Source organism: Cornus florida, unplaced genomic scaffold, assembly GCF_030987335.1.
Source record: "Cornus florida cultivar Cherokee Brave unplaced genomic scaffold, ASM3098733v1 CherokeeBrave_3.0.0_Hap2_Chr06, whole genome shotgun sequence".
NCBI classification, from domain to species: Eukaryota; Viridiplantae; Streptophyta; class Magnoliopsida; order Cornales; family Cornaceae; genus Cornus; species Cornus florida.
In genome coordinates, this window is record NW_026775576.1 from 67,159,044 (window position 1) to 67,168,272 (window position 9,229).

Sequence of the window (9,229 nt, forward strand, 5' to 3'; positions counted from 1 at the left end):
AACAATGCAAAGAAAAGTAAATTGCCTCCACGCGGGTTCACGATTTATCTAAGAATTCAAAAACAAGCCTCCACGCGAGCTGACGATTTAAGTAAGGACTTGAGTAAGAAAGTCTCACAAAGGCCTTTTAGCACTTTAACTCCAAATTTAAAGCTTAGCTTAGCAAAATTTTTATTTTTAGCACTTTTCCTTGCTTCCTTAGCTCCTTTACTTGATGGCTCATTTGCTTGTCTCCTAACTCAACGCTCCTTGTCAAAGATGAACAAACACAATAAGTAATCTAAAGGAAAAATAAAAACAAAGTAAAGACACGATCAAAAGAGTACTAATTCCTAATTGATTCCAAAAATACGACGTTGCCTAATCCCCGGCAACGGTGCCAAAAACTTGTTCGTCCCTTTAGATTGTCGCTACACCACAAGCTTAAGAGTGTGAATTTTAAGGCGAGAGCCAAGAGTTTTACATTTATAGAAGCCACTACTACCTTTCACTATAAATATAGCTAGGGCGAGTAGGGATCGTCCCAAGGGATTGGAGTCGTACTTGAATGTGGAATTGCAACTAGGGTTAGTAGGTCGAGTGATCAAACAAATGGTTGGTTGGTTAATTAAACTAGAGAGTAACTAAATTAAACTAAGTACTTGAGTGTAACAACGAGTAAGCAAGTGAGAAAGAAATCTTGGGGTTTAAAGGTCACCACGAAGCAATACTTTTCTACACTTCCAACTAGTGACTAATGAGGGTAACGTATGTTGCAATATTGGTGTGTGTGTGATTGGTTGATTCAATTAACAAGGATGACCAATTAAGCATACATTGTCTAATCAACATGTGAAAAACACAATATATCTAGCAATTAAGTATATATTGTCTAAATAGCATGTGAAAAACACAACATATCTAGCAAGTCTTTAATCCTTTCATTAAGCTCACAAGCCAAACACACCACAAGGTTAGAGATATATGCTACTTGCATTCAAAAGTATTGAACATCAAACAACTAGCATGGATTGTCCTCTCATCTAACAATTATGCTATCACTACACTATAATTAAACTAATGACGTGAAATTAAACTAACTAAGCTAAGGGAGAGGCATAATCCATCAAGAAATGAGCATGGACCATCTAGAAAATCACAAGAGCATTCTTTTAAGCACAATGTTTTGACAATCCCTAAATCCATAGCATTACTACACATAGACATGCATCAATTACACAAGAAAAAGAGGCCAACACTTGAATATCTATTCTAGCATACATAGACATATGGATAGAATGAAATGATCATTTGGAAGCATTAAACCACATAAATCATTGAATAAACAAGATTTATATATATCAAAATGTCAAAACATTAATTACAACACTAATCCCTCAATAATACACAAGATTAAGATAGAGAAAGCATGCTTGGGGCTAACTCTAGCCCCAAGAGGATGTTTAGCCACTCATGGTGATGATGCTCGAACCCTTAAGGGCTAATTGCATGGTTGAAATCTGCTCTTTGTTGATGAAGAGTCTCATATGGTGTCTTTAGCTTCCTCTTCCTTCTCTAAACTTCCTCTCCAAGAGATGATATGAAAATAATGTTGGCCCCCCTTGTAAAAAGCAATCCTTATCCTTATATAGGTAGGTCAAAATGACACCCAAAATGAGCTGGGGTCGTACACACAATATTCCCAAATGATTGGTTAAAGGATAACTTTCAATGAGATGGAATTTTAACTTTTTCGCACTAGAGGAAGTTCAATCGATCGAACCTTAGACTTGGATCGATCGCACTAGCTGAGATCCATCGAACTTAGGCTGGATCGATCTAACTGGCTGAGCTTTTTGGGAAAAGACAAATCCGAGATATTTTGGAGAGATATTTATGGGAAAAGGACAAAAGTGGTTAGTGGGTGGTATAGCTGTGGAAATGATCAATCTTTTGAATAAGGACAAAAGTGTTTGATCGATCGAAGGATGGTGTTGGATCGATGAACTTTTGGGACTTTATGCTTTTGGGCCAAGGCTTGGATCTATCTTGAAGTGCTGAGATCGGTCATTGTTCGATCGATCGAACCTTGATCTTGGATCGATCGAACTTTGCTGCTTGTCACCTTTGGCTTCATTTGCTTTCTTCTTCCTCCACTTTGCTCCTTTCTTTATTTAATCCCATAATTGCTTCAATTAAGCTCTTATTTGGCTGAGTTAGCTTATTTTCGGGATAAGTGCCTCAAAATAGAAATAATACGAAATCAATCTAAAACGGTAAAGTAAGATAGATAAAGGTACTAGAATGCCTAAGCTAAAGGGGTTTAAATACGCACTTTTCAGCGCTCATCACACTCCCAAACTTAAATATTGCTAGTCCCTAGCAATGAAAGGAATGAAATAAACAACTATACAAGTATGAATCTAGAAAACAATAAATGGATAGCGCCACTTTCGTAGGAAAACGATTGCACTTGGCACATGCAACAAGCCTTTTAAACCCCTAGGTTACCCCTAGTGGACGAGTGAAGTCTCGTGAGGGTTTCCAGAAACGGTACCCACAAACATTAAGCTCATTCTTTCAAAAGTGGCACCAATATTGCAAACAAGCATTGGGAGAAAACTACCTCAAGTATGCAATTTTTTAACAATTTCCAAGCAATCTCCCAAAATCTCAACATCAAGCAAACAAGTATGGTCCTCCACACATCAAGAAAATGATCTTGCAAATCAAAACAACTTTAGAATCCTTTTGAGTGGACCGACATCAAATGTGTTGCTATCTTAACCAACTAAAGAATTAATCACATCCTTACCCTCAAATTAGCATACAAATTTAGTACCGATCACCAAGACAACAAGTGAACCTTTTATTAAAGCTTTATTGTTCTAGGTGCGCTTATTCCTTTCACTCGTTTTTTTTTTTTTTTGAATAGGATCAAAGATGGAAGCATGGTGCAATGTGTTAATCTATTAAGCTTTCTAGCGATTCATGAGGTCGAGCGTTAGGTCAATGACTCCCAAACCAGACGGCTTTAGGGCATTAGGCATTCAAATACCCCTATGGACTTACAAGCTAAAATCAACTAGGCTACAAATCAAGACAACCTCCATCTAATCATTTCCCACTTCTCACCTTTTGGGAGAAGTCCTCACTTTTTTTATTGCTTTTGCAACAACTTTTTTTTTTTTTTAGCAAGTTCAATTATTAACCTAGAGTTTGGGCCCTCCACCTTTCGGCGCGAGAAGTTCAGTGTTTGATGAGGCTAGAATCCCGGCTACTTAGTGAAAAAGGGTTGTTATCTACCTTTATCAAGAATGAAAGCTTTCAATGCACTACTAGCTCAATTGGTATATAACCAATTCAATAATCAACAAAGCATGTACCCCACAAATGAATGCTACTATGAGCCTGTGCAAGTTTCGAAGACTAGAGTAAATCTCAAAACAATCACAAAATCAGGATGATGTGGACCACAAGTGCAAACATGATTCAATTTTTTTGAAAAATTTACTCCTAAATGGCATTCATAAGGCATACAAGGAGTATTGGACTCTCAAGTCAAGCAATTTTTAAATTTTAAGCAATATAGTCCTCAAAAGATCAAAATCATAGCTAGATATGGACCAATCATAGAAATATCCCTCAAATACACAAGTCATGCTCAAAATTTGAATTTAAAACTAACACTGTAAAGCACCATTTCCCCAAACTTAAATTGCACAATGTCCTCAATGTGGAAAGAGAACAAAGGAAAGAGTATACTAGTGCAACTAAGCAAGAATGATTGGGACTGAAGTATCCGAAGTGGGTGGCATCCCCCCCCCCCCCCAAACTTGGGACGAACTATGGTCCTGAAAATTGGCACTTGGATAAACTTATCAGATAACAACATGGGGTAATCAGTGTACAGTGGACATGCAAGTGTAAATGGGATAAATAGATAAAGAAATGAGAGAGGTATAAGGGTGGTCCTGAAAATTGGGTAGCACTCTCTCACTGAAGTCACTGTGATGCACCTGATGAAGTTAAAAGGATAGATGTATTAATAAAAACATACGATATCCATCATAAAGAAAAACAACAATAAAGTGTAATACATCCAGTGTCAAAGCTGACAGACCCGGCTACAAAAATAATAGTATCACAAATGTAGCAGACACATAACATAGATAGAGAGTATAAAAAGATAAAGAGACTGGGAGTCTCAGGCAGAGAAAGCTCCGCGGATCTCCCTGGCTAAGTCATCAATGGTAGTCAAGATCTCCGTATGGAGGCGAGAGATGTCAGCTCGAATGGCAGCCATCATATTCAGACGAAGGGTACTAATGTCAGCCCTAAGGGCAACCAGCATATCTTCCAAGCTTTGAAGGTGTTCCTCTAGGTGACATATCTAATCATGAGCCTCAGGTGTTGCTGAAGTAGAAGAACTGTCATTCTTAGTCATGGTCTGCAAAAAGGAAATCTTTGCAATGGGCTTAAGTGCTAGAATAATGAATTGAAGACATAATAGAAACATGCTTGTCAAATAGGATAGACAAAACATATATGACATAAATCTATGCAAGTGATAGGATGTGAAGTCTGCTAAGCAATATAAGTATGAAATGCATCCAATGTAAAATATCACAGGCATTGGGCATAGATATGATAGCATGAAGTGAATAAAAGATGAATGAAGTGTGTGTATGAGATCTGTAAAATTCGATCGATCAGAAAAAAAAGTAAGATCGATCACAAAAGTTGGATCGATAAAAAATAAGTGAGATCGATCTCACAACTTCGATCGATTTGAGGCACAAGTTCGATCGATCGAACTGTGTTCTGTGAAAAATGAGAAGTCACAGATCTGTGACTGTGGGAGCACGGGACCTACACGAACATGTCCGAGGGTCTATCAACACACCAAGCATCAGTCCCAATTATCTCAAATGGCTCACATTCCCAAAAATCAAAGTAATTCATTACAATGGATATGGCATAAAGACGAATATGGACATATAGACATGAAAAGCTTAAAACTTCATCCATGGCCAACAATCATCATGAATAGTGGAATGGATAAAACACTTAAAGCATACTCTTAACAAATCGAAATGTGAAATCAATAATGGGGTCTCGGATCTTACCTTGAAGCAAAGAGAGGAGAGATGAAAGGTGAACAGGAAGAAGATCCGAGAAGAGGGAGAGATCGACACCTAGTTTACTATAGAGATCTCGCCGGAGATGGAGGAGATGGGTGAGGTTATGGTGGCATAGGAACTAGGGTTTGGAAATGGGGGAGAATGGGATCTTATCCTCTATTTAAAAACTATCGCACATGAGTTCGATAGATCGAACTAGAATCTCAGATCGATCGAACATGGCATGATTATATATATATAATTTTTTTGAATAAACAAGAAAATGAAAATATTTTTGGATTTTTAGAATTTGAAAAGTCAAAAGAAAATCAAACAATGAAATGGAGAATTAAGATCGATCAGAACAAGAGTTCGATCGATCAGGCAGATAGCAAAAATATGCAGATTTTTGGTTTAAAAATTTGGCTAAGTGTTGGAACATGAGATCGATCGAACTTGGAAGTTGGATCGATCGAAGAACTTTCAGATCAATCTTGGAATGTTTCGAACGATCAGACAGAGAGCTGAAATATGCAGGTTGATGCAGGCTCAAAATTTTTCTAAGTGTTGAATCATGAGATCGATCGAACTTGGAAGTTGGATCGATTTAAGAGTTAGTTCGAACGATGGGACAAAGAGGTGATTTGGATGCTGGTTTCTGCAGGTCAAAAAATTTTCTAAGTGTTGGATGCAGCGTGGTGTTCGATCGATCAAACTCAAGTTTGAGATCAATCAAACTATGCAGAATTCTCAATAATGACATGAAAGCTCATGCAATCCTTACCAAAGTTCCTTGCAATGCATATGAGAACCAAAAACAAGTATCTAGACTTTGCATGAAATGAAATGAAAGATAGAAATGAGGGAGGAATAGGGTTTTGACACCCTACGAATGTCTTTGCTAGTCTTTAACGTCTCTAGGAAGACGTTGGGCTCTTTTAGCCCGGATCAAAGATCTTGTTATGCATCCCTTCCTTAGTGGGGTGATGAATGGTTCTTTGAATTTTTCCTAACAAATGGTTCTTTGAAGAACTTGTTGGTTTAAGCTCAAAATGAGCTCTTGGTTCCTTGTCAATGCAATTTTCTATGTGCTCATACACTGGGTCAACTAGATGTGCAGCTTCAAAATGTCTTTGAAAGACTTGACCCTCTATGTAAGGTTTCAATCTTTGACCATTAACCTTGAAAATGTTGCCCTTCTTCAAGTTTTTTATTTCAATTGCTCCATGAGGTGCAACAGAGATGATTTCATAAGGACCTTCCCATTTGGTTCTCAATTTCCCTGGAAAGAGTTTCAATCTAGAGTTAAAAAGCCAAACTTTTTAACCAGGTTCCAAAGACTTTTTCACAATATGTTTATCATGAAAGGCTTTGGTTCGTTCTTTGTAGATTTTGGCATTATCATAAGCATTGTGTCTCAACTCTTCTAACTCACTTAATTGGAGTAACCTATTCTCTCCGGCTTTATCAAGGTCAAAATTGAGCTTTTTAACTGCCCATAAGGCTTTATGCTCTAGCTCAACCGGAAGATGGCAAGGCTTTCCATGTACAAGTCTATAAGGAGACATGCCAATGGGAGTCTTGTATGCCGTCCGATAAGCCCACAAAGCATCATTTAGCTTTCTTGACCACTCCTTTCGGGTGGTGTTAACCGATTTCTTAAGAATATGCTTAATTTCCCGGTTAAGCACTTCAACTTGCCAGCTTGTTTGAGGATGGTAGGGAGTGGCTACCTTATAAGTGACGGAGTACTTAAGAAATAAGTGCCTCAAGAATTGATTGCAAAAATGTTTTCCTCCATCACTTATTATAGCCCTTGGCATACCAAAACGAGCAAAGATATTGGATTTGATGAATTGAATGACCACGGAGTGGTCATTTGTTTTGGTAGCACATGCTTCTACCCACTTGGAAACATAATCAATGGCAAAAAGAATGTATTGAAAACCATAGGACATAGGAAATGGACCCACAAAATTGATGCCCCATATATAAAAAATCTCAACAACAAGTATATTGGTCAAGGGCATCATATCTCTTCGAGACATTGGCCCCATCTTTTAACATCTCTCACATGATTTGCAAAAATTGTAGGCATCTCTATGAATAGTGGGCCAAAAGAGCGCACTTTGAAGAACCTTCAAGGCGGTCTTCTTTGCACTAAAATGCCCACCACATGCAAGAGTGCGACAAAACACTAGGACACTTGGAATTTCACTCTCTGGAATGCATCTTCTCATAATTTGATCCGGACAATATCGGTATAAGACAGGGTCTTCCCAATAGTAATTCTGGATGTTGGCAAAGAAACGATTCTTTTCGTTCTTCGACCAAGAAGTTGGTAGCTTGCCTACTACCAAATAATTCACAATGTCGGCAAAACAAGGCATTTTTCCATTAGAAATTTGGAAAAGTTGTTCATCCGGAAAAGAGTCACAGATTGGTAGACCGGGGAAAGGCTCTATCGATAACCTAGAAAGATGATTGGCAACCACATTTTCAGTGCCTTTATTCTCCTTAATTTCAAAATCGAATTCCTGAAGAAGTAAAATCCATCTAATTAGCCTAGGTTTTGTTTCCCTTTTTGTTAATAGATGCCTCAAGGCGGCATGATCAGAATAAACGATAACCTTGGACCCTAAGAGATAGGAACGAAATTTATCAAGAGCATATACTACGGCAAGTAATTCTTTCTCGGTAGTGGAGTAATTCAATTGAGCCCCCGAGAAAGTTTTACTTGCATAGTATATAGCACAAGGAAGCTTACCCACTATTTGTCCCAAAACTGCCCCCCATGGCATAATCAGAAGCATCACACATGATTTCAAATGGCAATGACCAATTAGGAGGTTGCATGATAGGAGCAGATGATAAAAATTCACGCGACTTATGAAAAGCGTCTAGGCATGCTTGGTCAAAGACGAAAGGAGTTTCCTTGGCAAGAAGATTGCATAAGGGTCGAGCAATTTTGCTAAAGTCTTTGATAAAATAGCGGTAAAAGCCAGCATGACCTAGAAAGGAGCAAACCTCTCTCACCGTTGACGGTGGGGGCAATTCAAAAATAAGCTCGACCTTCGCTTTGTCAACCTTTATTCCTCTTCTTGAGATAACGTGACCCAAAACAATACCTTCTTGAACTATGAAATGGCTCTTTTCCCAGCTAAGTACAAGGTTGGTTTCACAACATCTCTTAAGCACTAGATCTAAGTTTTTGAGGTATGCATCAAATAAGGACCCAAAGACAGAAAAATCATCCATGAAGACCTCTAGATACTCTTCCACCATATCCGAGAAAATTGACATCATATACCTTTGGAATGTGGCGGGTGCATTGCACAAACCAAAAGGCATCCGTCTATAAGCAAATGTGCCGAATGGACATATAAAGGTGGTTTTCTCTTGGTCTAGTAGGTTAAGGGCTACTTGATTGTACCCCGAATAGCCATCAAGGAAGCAATAATATTATTGCCCGGCCAATCTCTCTAGAATTTGATCAATGAATGGCAAAGGGAAGTGATCATTTCTAATGGCGGTATTTAATTTACGGTAATCAATGCATACACGCCATGAATTGGCGGTTCGCTTAGAGATTTCCTCACCCTTTGCATTCTCAACCACCGTAATCCCTAATTTTTTGGAAATTACTTGAGTTAGACTCACCCATTTGCTATCAGAGATTGGGTAAATGATTCCAACATCTAAGAGTTTGACAACTTCCTTCTTAACTACCTCCTTCATTTTTGGATTAAGTCTCCTTTAGGCATCCTTAAAGGGTTTTACATCATCTTCCATAAGTATGCGATGCATACAAATAGAGGGGTTAATTCCCTTAAGATCCGCTAGACTCTATCCTATGGCTTCCTTAATTTCTTTAAGCATACTTAAGAGAGCATCTTCTTGGTCTTTTTCAAGACTTGAAGAAATGATAACCGGAAGAGTCTCTTTTGGTCCTAAGAATGCATACTTGAGATTGGAAGGTAGAGTTTTGAGCTCCAGAATTGGTGGAAAGACTAAAGATGAGACCGACGGAGTGCTAGAGAGTGGAGGAAGAGGTTCTATTGGAGTTTTCCAAGTTGGAAAATCTAAGCTTGCAACAGATTCCATGAGATTGCTTACTTCATTCATTG